At 44.3% G+C, this 13,307-nt stretch overlaps 1 protein-coding gene across 1 annotated transcript in view; it reads left to right on the plus strand.

Annotated features, from left to right (window-relative positions):
- The first annotated feature begins 11,283 nt into the window (after positions 1-11,283).
- SEC23A (SEC23 homolog A, COPII coat complex component) overlaps positions 11,284-13,307 on the plus strand; it is a 73,472-nt gene continuing 71,448 nt past the window's right edge. Inside the window, exon 1 of the mRNA XM_050798953.1 lies at positions 11,284-11,470. The gene's annotated coding sequence lies outside the window, so the exon portion shown is untranslated. The remainder of the gene's footprint in view (positions 11,471-13,307) is intronic.

Below are 13,307 nucleotides of genomic sequence, written 5' to 3' on the forward strand. Positions count from 1 at the left end.
AACTGCTGCTTGCCTCAAGGTTAAGGCTCCGGTGGTGTAATAAAGGATATGAGAATTTAATTCCTAGCTGAATTGGTTCGAAGGCGTTTCTGGGTCTTTTACCCTCTGTTTTGTTTTCTAACGCTGGGTAAAGGCCGAGGGTTAGGAACTTTTATGCATCTCTAGTAGTGAGGGATCCTTAGAAATGTTTTTTGAATTAATGAACAATATTACGGTAATTATCATTCATGGAGCTCTAAATTTTTAAACCCTTAATAAACACACACATTTTCTCATTTGATTCTTAGAACAATCTTGTGAAGTGGGTAGTAATATTCCGCTTTCTTAGGGCAGGGACTGACCTTCCAAAGGGGAAGAACCAATTCCAACCTAGATTTATCCGATGCCAAATGAATGAAAAATTAATTTTCTTTTTTTTTTTTTTTTTTTTTTTTTTGAGACGGAGTCTTGCTCTACAGGAAGTTTCAGCTAGTGCTCCCGGGTTCACCACTCCTGCAAAGATCAGGCTGTAATTTTTTGTATTTTTAGTAGAGACGGGGTTTCACCGTGAATCTCCTGATTATCTCCTAAAGAATAGCCACCGCGCCCGGCCGACTTTTTTCTAATTTTAGTGCGTATGTTTAAATGAATATTACTCCTAGAATAGCCAGCACTTTTAAATTTTCGTTTTAAAGAAAAATCTCTTCGTTTAAATACAAATAGTGAAAAAAATGAAACTAATGCTAACACCCAGAAATTAAAAATGTTAGGTCAGTCTTGTTAGGTAGATAGTATTATTATCTCCATTTCATAGGTGAGGAAACAAGGCAGGAATGTGCAAGAAACAAGTATAATATCTGATTATTTCTAAACAAATACAATTGAGTGAATACAATTGACTTTTATTTTCTAACATTTATGTTTATTTTAGAAGGTTTAAAAAAATTTTTTTATTTATAGCACTGCCTTTAGCTTGCAAGGAACTGATTTTAAACCAGGATGTAAATCTAAATTGAAGATAAAGTGAGGATAGTCCTTAGCTTATTTAAGTACTTAATGCTTAGGAACTGCAACTAAACAGTTGGGACACTGGGAAAGATAACACCTGGCTGCAGACTACAGTTATTTAGTTAACAAATTTTCACTGGTTTTGGGAAAAACAGACTTAAAAGAGAATAGGGAGAAATACTCCTGTCCTCCAACATTTTGGTGATAATCAAGGACAAATATGAAAAAGTAGTGACTTGAGGACTAAACTGATTTTTTTATTTTGCTCAAATTCCTATCTAAGGGGTCTGGGGAGTCATGCCCTACAAAGCATAAATTCTCATCAGATGGGTTTTATTTAACCCTATATATCATGATTTACTTTTCTTTTTTTTTTTTTTTTTTTTTTTTTTTTGAGACGGAGTCTTGCTCTGTTGCCCAGCCCAGGCTGGAGTGCAGTGGCGCGATCTCGGCTCACTGCAAGCTCCGCCTCCCGGGTTCACGCCATTCTCCTGCCTCAGCCTCCCGAGTAGCTGGGACTACAGGCGCCCACAACCGCGCCCGGCTAATTTTTTGTATTTTTAGTAGAGACGGGGTTTCACCGTGGTCTCGATCTCCTGACCTTGTGATCCGCCCGCCTCGGCCTCCCAAAGTGCTGGGATTACAGGCGTGAGCCACCGCGCCCGGCCATGATTTACTTTTCAACCTCACTTCAGCATAACATTATGAGACAAAGAAGAAGAAAAAAATATTTTACCCCAAAACATGTTTCTTTGCCCTATTTTGAAAAGGCCCTGCAAAGCTGTTCTTCGTGGGGAAAATTTGCATCTGTAAAGAATCTTGGCCAGGCGCGGTGGCTCACGCTGTAATCCCAACCACTTTGGGAGGCTGAGCTGGGCAGATCACCTGAGGTCAGGAGTTCCAGACCAGCCTGGCCAACATGGTGAAACTCCATCTTTAGTAAAAATACAAAATATTAGCTGGGCATGGTGGCGGGCGCCTGTAATCCCATCTACTTGGGAGGCTGAGGCAGAAGAATCGCTTGAATCCAGGAGGTGGAGGTGGCAGTGAGCCGACATTGTGCCATTGCACTCCAGCCTGGGCAACAAGAGTGAAACTCCATCTCAAAATAAATAAATAAATAAATAAATAAAATAAAATAAAATAAAATATTACCCAGCCTTGACCTCCTGGACTCAAGTGATCTACTCACCTTGGCCTACCAAAGTGCTGGGATTACAGGTGTGAGCCACTGGGCCAGGCCACAAATACATATATTTTTATTTTTTACTGTAAATTATTAGCATTTTCTCTCAATTTTTTCTGGAGAAAAGGTTACCTTGCGAATTAACTACCAGTGGAACAATGGTTAACATTGGAGTTTGTGCATAAGTATGTGTCAGAACTACGCAAGGATTAAGGAAGAAAGGAGACAATACGAGAATGGAACAAAGGTTGTCCTGGGAAATAAATTATTTTCCAAAAGAAGAGGTAATAATATAGCTTCGTGCTACTTCAAATCTAATTTGATTTAAAAGAATTAGTAATGAGATTTTGAGCGGAGTTTTCAGAAATTGCACGAAGTATTTGTTAATGCTTTCGTGAAATATGGAACACATGAGATAAGCTATATTTGGCTGATGAAGTTATTCTGAAAAAATGCTTACTATTTGGAAAGGTGAACTTCTGAAACTACAATAACATTTCATCTATTCCCAGGAAGAAATATTCCTAAGGTACTGAACTACTTCTGGTGCCCTGTTTTTAGAGATTTATCGCCTGTTTTTAGTTTATGATGGAAAAATTCTTGTTTCAGTATTTCTCACACAATTGGTTAGCTGTAGAAGTTACATGAGGATTGTGAGAACAGAACATTCTGTTGTGTGTTTATTGATGACGTGGCTGTTTATTGATGATATGGTGGCATCTGTTAAGTCAACCTTACACAGCTGACTGCAGTTTATCTCTGTCTCTGTATTTTCTTTTCTTTTTTTTTTTTTTTTGAGACGGAGTCTCGCTCTGGCGCCCAGGAGTGCAGTGGTACTGCTCACTGCAACCTCTGCCTCCCAGGTTCAAGCGATTCTCCTGCCTCAGCCTCCTGAGGAGCTGGGATTACAGGCACCCGCCACCATGCCCGGCTAATTTTTGTATTTTTAGTAGAGATGGGTTTTGCCATGTTGGTCAGGCTGTTCTTCAACTCCTGATCTCAGATGATCTACCTGCTTCAGTCTCCCATGTCTCTGTGTTTTCTGTCCCTTTAAGGAGCTCAGTTATTCTCAAATGTTAGTGTGTATAAGAATCATCTGGCTGGGCGTGGTGGCTCAAGCCTGTAATCCCAGCACTTTGGGAGGCCAAGGCAGGCGGATCACTTGAAGTCAGGAGTTCGAGATCAGCATGGCCAACATGGTGAGAGCCCCCCGCCCCACGTCTCTACTAAAAATACAAAAAATTAGCTGGGCATGGTGGCATGTGCCTGTAATCCTAGCTACTTCGGAGGCTGAGATGGGAGAATTGCTTGATCCCAGAAAGTAGAGGTTGCAGTGAGCCGAGATAGCGCCACTGTACTCCAGCCTGGGCGACAGAGTGAGACTGTCTCCAAAAAAAAAAAAAAAAAAAAAAAAAAAAAAAAAAAAAAAATCTGGAAGAAATTATTTAAAATATAGAATCCTGTATTTTATAGCTCTTTCTTCCAGAGCTTCTGTTTCTGCTGATGGGGTGTGGGGCTAAGAAACTGACATTTTAAGAGGCGTTCCAGGTGGGATTTTTTTTTTTTTTTTTTTTTTTTTGACACAAATCTTGTTCTGTAGCCTGTTGCCCAGGCTGCAGTGCAGTTGTGATCTCTGCTCACTGCAACCTCCGCCTCTCCTGTGTTTGAGCGAGTCTTGTGCCTCAGCCTTCTGAGGCCACCACGCCTGGCTGATTTTTGTATTTTTAGGAGACACAGGGTTTTGCCACATTCCAGCTCTCTGGCGCTGTTTTTCTCTTTCTCAGGGATAAATCTTTCACATGGATTATCTCGTTTAATCTTCACAATACATGCAATTTAAGTGGTAGTTACTATTGTTATCTTCATTTGCAGGTGAAGAAACTGTGCAACATACCCAGATCATACAAGGAAGTAATGGAATTGAGATTCTATCCTCGGCACCAAGCCACTGCTCTAAATCTCTATGCTGTACAAGATACAGCTGAGTAAAGATTAGCAAAAAAAAAAAAAAAAACAACAAAAAAAGTCCCAGGGAAGGTTCCTGTGAGTCTTTATGACCCACTGACCATAAATTAGAGAGAGGCAATGAAGATTAAATGCAGAGAGATCCAGTTTGCTTCCTAGTCTTAGTACACTGCCATCTAGGCATGAGTAGTCTCCTCATCTCCATTGTCCGAGAATGCTATCCTCTGGCTCTGAGGTCCAGATCCACTAAGAGAGAATGCTGACTTGATGTCGGAAAATCAAGACAAGGTCTAGTTTAATTATGGAACATGAAACAAAACCTTTACTCCTCTTTTAAAGTAAAAATGCAAATCTGTTCCCTTTTAGAGTGGGATTTCCCTCCTTTGTGATATGGCTTTTTAATCACTCTTATGTTCTTTATAAATCAAATAAATAAAAGATAAAAAGAAAAATAAACCTGCCAGTAGATACTTATGTTTTCTTTGGGCCACTGTAAACGGTTTAAGGGCAAATCAACAAATTTCATTTGTTTTTTTCTTTTTTTTGAGACGAGTCTCGCTCTGTCACCCAGGCTGGAGTGCAGTGGCGTGATCTTGGCTCACTGCAAGCTCCACCTTCGGGTTCATGCCTTTCTCTTGCCTCAGCCTCCCGAGTAGCTGGGATTACAGGCGCCCGCCACCATGCCTGGCTAATTTTTCTATTTTCAGTAGAGACGGGGTTTCACCGTGTTAGCGAGGATGGTCTTGATCGCCTGACTTCATGATCAGCCCACCTCAGCCTCCCAAAGTACTGGGATTACAGGTGTGAGCCACCGCGCCCGGCCCCTCATTTGTTTAGTTTTATTAAATGAACTCTTAAATTCTGGGATTGGTCAGAGTGGCAGAGTGAAGAGATATTGGAGTATACCACTGTTGGGGCACTCTGTGGAATAGAAAAGACTGCTATTTGGGCCAAGCATGGTGGGTCACGCCTGTAATCCCAGCACTTTGGGAGACTGAGGTTGGAGGATCACTTGAGTCCAGGAGTTTGAGACCAGCCTGTGCAACACGGGTGAATCCCATCTATACAAAAAATACAAAAATTAGCTGGGCATCCTGGCATGAATCTGTAAGTCCCAGCTGCCCAGGAGGCTTAGGTGGAAAGATCACCTGAGCCCAGGAGGTTGAGGCTGCAATAAGCTGTGATCCTGCCACTGTACTCCAGGCTAGGTGACACAGTGAGACTCTGTCTCAAAAAAATATATAAAATAAGATAAAATAAACAATTGCTATTTGAACAAGAGTTAGAAAATCTAGTCCTGTCAGCATTTAAAGAGGAAAAGACAGGCATGAAATGAAAACTCAGTGTTGTAGGTTTTTTGTTACTTAGTTTTTATTTCATAATCATAAACTTAACTCTGCAATCCAGCTAGGCATGGACGGAAACAAGGAAAACATGGAGCTCAAAGGAAACTGCAGTGAGAGCACAAAGATTATAGGATACTGCGAGCAAATGGGGTAGAGGAGTGCTCTGCTGAGCTACAGACAGAATGTCTGGTGGTTAAGATAAAACACGTCAAACTTATTATAGTTATCCACAGTCAGCAATGGTGATTTTGCTGGTCTTGCCACTGGACCCAAAGCGCCCCATGGCCTCCACAATATTCATGCCTTCTTTCACATTGCCAAAGACCACATGCTTGCCATCCAGCTACTCAGTCTTGGCAGTGCAGATGAAAAACTGGGAACTGTTTGTGATGGGTCCAGCATTTGCCATGGACAAGATGCCAGGACCTGTATGTTTTAGGGTGAAGTTCTCGTTATTAAATTTCTCCCTGTAGACAGACTTGCCACCAGTGCCATTATGGTGTGTGGAGTCACCATCCTGACACATAAACCCTGGAATAATTCTGTGAAAGAAGGAACATTTATAATCCAATCCCTTCTCTCCAGTGCTCAGATCATGAGTTTTCTGCTGTCTTTGGAAGCTTTTCTGCAAACTGCTTGAAGGAGATGCGGCCCAAGGGCTCGCCGTCATGGTGAACCCCAACGATGTCAAAGAACACGGTGGGGTTCACCATGGTTGATAGTACAGGGCTCCTGGCGGCGGTGTCTGCAAAGCCAGCGTTGTAGGTTTTAAATGAGCATCAGCACCCTGGCCTAGGGTGTTGTTAAGTGTGCCACTTCTCTTGTCCTCACATTCATTTGTCATGTATGGGGATTAGACTAAATGATCACAAAGGCTTATTTGAGTTTACAATTGTGTAATTTCCATGTGACTTATTAATTAGCCTTATTATATTCAATACAATTGTAGTCATTATGTGTGCAGAATAGAGGATCAGACAGATGTTATTCCATGAATATAACTTTAACACGCTATTGATGCTGAAAATTAAAAATTAGAAGAATCTGAATATTGCTTTTTCAAGTGACTACTCCAAAAATAGTTGGCCAGTGCTTTAACCTGTCAGTATCTGAACAAATGGAAGAGTATCCATGTTAGAAAAAAACTCCAAGTGCTTCAATACTGGAAAACAGAGTAAACCTAAAAAGGAAGAGTAGAAGTGAAAGCTCCATCTGGTGGTGAACATCTACAATTCCAAGAAATTGACATTATACTTCACTGACTGTAGTGCTGGAACCTCAGTTTAGAAATATCTGTGGGTTCTGAAGTGGGAAGATTACTGGCTGTTATGTATTAATTAATATTTAATGGTAGAAGGCAAAGTCTTTCATAGGGTGTTTAGAGTACTTGACTCAAGATAGTCCCTGGGAAAAAAGTTGCAAGGTCAAATATCTTTAAGAAATGTTCTTGGCTACACGTCTTTATTCGACCATAGGATCTTTCCCTCTCTTTTTAGTCTCTGGCATTTTAAGAAATGCCAGTTTGAGGAAGTAGTGAACTTTGGAGTATATGCTTTTAAAAGACTTTCTTTTGAAGGGAGCTTATATGAAATTTTATATTTTTTACAATGTCTTAGATGTTCTGACCTTCCTTTCACAGGACTTAAAAAAAAATTCCATTCCCTTTCTACTCTTCCTCAGGTTGAAGCCTTGTAACCAGCATACTAGAAAAAATTATAGGTGTGGTGGTTCATACCTATAATCCCAACACTTTGAAAGGCCGAGGTGGGAGGATCCCTTGAGTCCAGGAGTTCAATTCCAACCTGGGCAACATAGCAAGACCCCATCCCTATTAAAAAAGAAAAGAAGAGGCCAGGTGTGGTGGCTCACACTTGTAATCCCAGCACTTTGGGAGGCTGAGGTGGGTGGATCACTTGAGGCCAGAAGTTCAAGACCAGCCTGGCCAACATGGTGAAATCCCTGGACTAATAGGCGTGAGCCACCGCACCGGCCTGACTTTCATCTTTTTTTTTTGGGACAGCATCTTGCTGTGTCGCCCAGGCTGGAGTGCAATGGCGTCATCTCGGCTCACTGCAACCTCCACCTCCCGGGTTCAAGCAATTCTCCTGCCTCAGCCTCCCAAGTAGCTGGGACTACGGGTGCCCACCACCATGCCCAGCTAATTTTTATATTTTTAATAGAGACGGGGTTTCACCATGTTGGCCAGGATGGTCTCGATCTCTTGACCTCGTGATCCACCCGCCTTGGCCTACCAAAGTATTGGGATTACAGGTGTGAGCCACTGCACCCGATGACTTTCATCTTTTTTAAAGCATAGCTTGGAATAATTGACCAGTAAGGATGAAATAATTCTATGGATGATGAAGTAGCAGAATGTTTCAACATACAAAAAAAAAAAAAAATTAGTAAATCCCATGATGTGTCCTAGATTTATAAGAGTCCAATGGACCTATACGGGAATTGCAAATAGAATGAGTTTTATTCTATTTTTTAATTTTATGTATTTTATTTTTGAGACTGAATCTCACTCTATTGCCCAGGCAGTGCCACCACAGTCGTGCAATGGCACCATCACGGGTCACTGCAGCCTTGACCTCCCCAGGTTGAGGTGACTCTCCCACCTCAGCCTCCTGAGTAGCTGGGATTAAAGGTGCACACTACCATGCTCTGCTAATTTTTCTATTTTTTTTTTTGTTTTGGTAGAGATTGGGTTTCACCACATTTCCCAGGCTGGTCTTGAACTCCTGGGCTCAACGGATCCTCCCCCTTCAGCTTCCCAAACTGCTAGGATTACAGGTGTGAGTCACCATATCTATTTTTTTCAGAAAATAAATTTTCTCTTTGTTGTTTGGAAGACTTCTATGAAGGAATAAAAATCATGAAATATCAATCCTTAAGAATAGAGCTCAAAAACAAAAAAAGAACCCTGAAAGGCTAAAGTTGGGTCCAGTAGATCCTGATCCTGATAGTATATCCAATAATTAAAGTCATTCATCTTTTTTTTTTTCTTTTTTTGAGACGGCATCTCGCTCTGTCACCCAGGCTGGAGTGCAGTGGCGTGATCTTGGCTCACTGCAACCTCTGCTCCTAGATTCAAGTGATTCTCCTGCCTCAGCCTCCTGAGTAGCTGGGATTACAGGCACCTGCCACTGCGACCGGCTAATTTTTGTATTTTTAGTAGAGACGGGGTGTCATCATCTTGGCCAGGCTGGTCTAGAACTCCTGACCTTGTGATTCACATGCCTCAGCCTCCCAAAGTGCTGGGATTACAGGCGTGAACCACTGTGCCTGGATTTAGTCATTCATCTTAAAGCACATAAAGACAGATGCAACTGAGTTTGTTATGCATCCTAACATCTATTTCATTGTAATAGGGAACCAAAACCTTTGATCAACTGAAAACAAAGGAATGAGTTTTTGTTTGTTTTGTTTTTTTTTTTGAGACAGAATCTCACTCTGTCGTCCAGGCTGGAGTGCAGTGGGGCGATCTTGGCTCACTGCAAGCTCCGCCTCCTGGGTTCACACCATTCTCCTGCCTCAGCCTCCCAAGTAGCTGGGACGAGTAGCTGGGACTACAGGCGCCCGCCACCATGCCCAGCTAATTTTTTGTATTTTTAGTAGAGACAGGGTTTCACCATGTTAGCCACGATGGTCTTGATCTCCTGACCTCGTGATCTGCCCACCTTGGCTTCCCGAAGTGCTGGGATTACTGGTGTGAGCCACTGCGCCTGGCCTGGAATGATGAGTTTTTAAAAAGACTTAATTGAGCTGGATGTTAAAGATGCCTTTCTGGAAACCATGAAATGAATGAAACTACCAAAGGTACTATACTTTGATTTATTCCTCACTGAATTCTAGGATTTCTGTGGATCTTCTCATCAATGTTGCTAAGGTCTGAATATTTGTCTCCCCTCAAACTCATAGGTTGAAATTCTAACTGCTAAGGTATAGGGAGGTAGGGCCTTTGGGAGGTGAATAGGTCATGAGGGCTGGCCTCTCATGAATGGGATTAGTACCCTTGTGAAAGAGACCCCAGAGAGCTGGCCAGCCCCTTTTGCCATGTGAGAACACAGTTAGAAGGCACTATCTATGAATCAGAGAGCAGGTCCTCACCGGACACCACATCGGTTGGCATCTTGATCCTGGACTTTTCAGCCTCCAGAACAGTGAGAAATAAATTTCTGTTGTTTATGAGCTACCCAGTTGAGGGCATGTTGTTTTAGCAGCCTAAATGGACTAAGATCTATGTCTTTTTACCCTACTCATTCTTAGATCTTGTTGCTTTTTGTGGGTGTACTTATTCCACCTTTATAACATTACCCCTGCTGTTCACCTGGTGTGCTGTCAAGAATCTTCATTAAGGTAGCACCCTGAACCTACTTTATTTGGAAGCCTACACTAATTTTTAGCTTTCGATTCCCATTGCCCTCTTTAGGATTGTATTACAATTTGACAAGCAAACTCATCCTCTTCCACCTTCCAAAACAACTTTAATACACACATTATAGAAAGGGAAATATATGTTTGGTGCTGCTATCTTTTTTTTTTTTTTTTTTGAGATGGAGTCTCACTCTGGCACCCAGGCTGGAGTGCAATGGCATGGTCTTGGCTCACTGCAAGCTCCGCCTCCCAGGTTCAAGCATTTCTCCTGCCTCAGCATTTCTCCTGCCACTGCCTGTAGCTGGCCTGTAGCTGGGACTACAGGAGCGTGCCACCACACCCATCTCATTTTTGTATTTTTAGTAAAGATGGGGTTTCACTATGTTGGCCAGGATGGTCTCGAACTCCTGACCTTGTGATCCACCTGCCTCTGCCTCCCAGTGTTGGGATTATAGGCGTGAGCCACTGCGCCTAGCCTGGTGCTGCTGTCTTATTTATCATGAATACGAGCTTTGAAGGACAGGGACTTGATCTTTTTTTCCATTCCATAAAATGTGGATATGGCTAAACTTTGCAGGATTTTAGGTGTTGTCATATATGCAATTAATTCCATGGGCACTTAATTCCATTCCTCTCACTGAAGGATGGGGTTGTCTGAGACCACCAAGCTCTTACGTCTCACCAGTCTGTTGCTTTCTCATTTTGTTCAACTTTTTTCTTGGAAAGAAAAACATTGAATATATCAAGATGAATCAGCCAAATATTGTACTGTGTGTATGTGTTGGGGGTGGGGGGAAACAGAGTAGAGGTGGCAGAGGCAATGTAGGAGGAAAAGACAGGCTGACTAGAATACATAAATAGTACGTGAAATCTTTCGGGCCAGGGATCTGGGCCTACCTTGCCTGCATCATATCACCAGCATCTCAATCGTGTCTGGCACATAGTAAGTGTTCAGTAAATATTTGTTGCACTAAGTGAAAGAATGAACTCTCTTTTTTCAGAGATTATTTGTGATTCTCCGAATCAACCAGGGTCCTTAAGATGTCCTGGAGGCCGTCTCCATTTCTCTCCGTAAGTTAAGGTGTCCGAGTGGCACCAGTGCTCCACTCCTTCCGCGACCTGTAGGTAGTGGGACACGCTGTGGCTCTGCGGAGCGGGGTGAAGGAGCTCCCCCGGCGCCGCTCCCTTTCCCGGTCCCGCTGTGCCCGGTCCCACGCCCCTCGGCCGCCCGGCTGCCTGGGTTGTCCGGGTTCTTCCGCCCCTCTGGCTCGGTCCCCGCTACCTCTCCTCCCTTCTTCCCTCTCGGTACCTTCGCCCGCCGCGCGCCTTTCTCAAATCCTCCGGTTATTAAGCTCAGGGGACGGTGGCCCGCCCGGGTAACTCTGCGCCCGCCCCTTCCTGCCCCCTTCCTGCCCTCACGCCCCGTCCCCTCCTCTTGACGTGGCAGAGGCGGCGCCAGCCATGTTGGCCGGGCGGAGGTCTTCGGTGAGGCCCGGGGCGGGGTGGCGCCAGCCCTGATTGCGGTGCCACGGACTGCTCCTCCTGGGCGGAGAGGACTGATTTTGCAAAGCGGAGGCTGCGACGGGTCCGGCAGGGGGACAGTGAGGTAAGGGCCGCCTCGTCTCCGCTCCTGGGGGACCTCAGGTGCGCAGCGGAAAGCGGGGGCGGGCTGGCGGCGGCGGGCTGGCGGCGGCGGGCTGGCGGCTGGGGTCCTGGGGTGGTCCCGGCTCTGCCCTCTCGGTGCCCTCGGGCCCGCGAGGTGTGCCGGAGTCTGAGGCCCAGTCCGGCGCGGGGAGCGTTGAGCGGTGAGCTTGCCACCCTCTCACCCACTTGGCTCTGCCGGGGCCGGGGGCCCGGGCTCCTCCTCTGGCTCCCCAGGATTCGGTGGAAAGATGGGAGTCGTGTGGAAAACGGTGGTTGGAGCATCTCGCCCAGCACCCACCCCCACCTCCTGGGCCACCCACCCCCACCTCCTGGGCCACCCACCTCCATCTCCTGGGCCACCCACCTCCACCCAAGCCCATCATCGCCTCTGGGCCCTTGGACTTTCTGTTTCATTCCTTGCCAGATCTGGAGTGTCCTAGACTTTGAACCCAATTAACTACGTCACCCGTAATTCAGCCTTGGAAGTTAAAGGGGAAAAGAGCTAGGTAAAGATAATGCCTTAGGTTTTGATTACAAAGAGTTGAGTTTTCCAGCAGGACCAATCCTATCCCATTGGGCTTTCTTTCTAAGGCAAGTAGTGTTTCCCGATTTGGTGGTAAAGGTACTACCTGAGGAAAGTAATAGTAAATCTACATCAATCACTGGAGGGGGTATGTGGAATTCTCGTTTTCACGTGAACTCCCTTAACCTCTACTCTCCAAAGCCATGGATAACTAGCCAAATTAACTTGATTTAAAAAGGTTTTAGATTAAAATATAAGTGCATGTTAAGTTTTCCTTCTTTTCCTCCTCTGGTAGTGAATGAACATCATTTCAGAAGTGGCGTGATCTCGGCTCACTGCAACTTCCACCTTCCCTGGTTCATGCCATTCTCCTGCCTCAGCCTCTCGAGTAGCTGGGACTGCAGGCGCCTGCCACCACGCCTGGCTTTTTTTGTATTTTTAGTAGAGACAGGGTTTCACTGTGTTAGCCAGGATGGTCTCGATCTCCTGACCTCGTGATCCGTTCATCTCGGCCTCCCAAAGTGCTGAGATTACAAGCGTGAGCCACCACGCCGGGCCTGATTTACAGAATTCTAGAGTTAGATGGGATCTTGTGGTTTTCTAGTCCAAGTCTCTTATCTTGCTGATGAGAAAAACAGAGGATTCAGAGAGGTTAAATTGTCCAAGATCATAAGAAGACAGTTCATTGAGGATTTTACAAGTGAAAAGTAGGAGACAAATTTAATTGGCTACTAACAAATACATCTAATTGGAAGGAACTCAAATTTACTTGGCAAGTAAATTTTCAATTAGGTATGAATAAAAGAGCTTAAATTAGAATATGAGAAACTATCATAGGGAAAGTCTTTTTGGTTTGTTTGTTTGAGATGGAGTCTCTCCCTGTCACCCAGGCTGGAGTGCAGTTGAAGGATCTCAGCTCACTGCAAGCTCCGCCTCCCAGGTTCAAGCTGTTCTCCTGCCTCAGCCTCCCTAGTAGCTGGGACTAACAGGCGCCCGCCACCACGCCTGGCTAATTTTTGTATTTTTAGTAGAGACGGAGTTTAACCATATTGGCCAGGCTGGTCTCGATCTCATGACCTCCTGATCCACCCGCCTCGGCCTCCGAAAGTGCTGGGATTACAGGCGTGAGCCACTGCGCCTGGCCAGGGAAGTCTTTTAAAATACTACTTGGGCACATATTTGATATACTAGGTTAAAGTGACATAATGGTTTGCTTCTTAGCTTTTAGCTCTATTATGATAAAATTATGTAACTAAAGTATATTGTACTGAAATCG

This window comes from Macaca thibetana, chromosome 7, assembly GCF_024542745.1.
Source record: "Macaca thibetana thibetana isolate TM-01 chromosome 7, ASM2454274v1, whole genome shotgun sequence".
Classification (NCBI taxonomy): Eukaryota; Metazoa; Chordata; class Mammalia; order Primates; family Cercopithecidae; genus Macaca; species Macaca thibetana.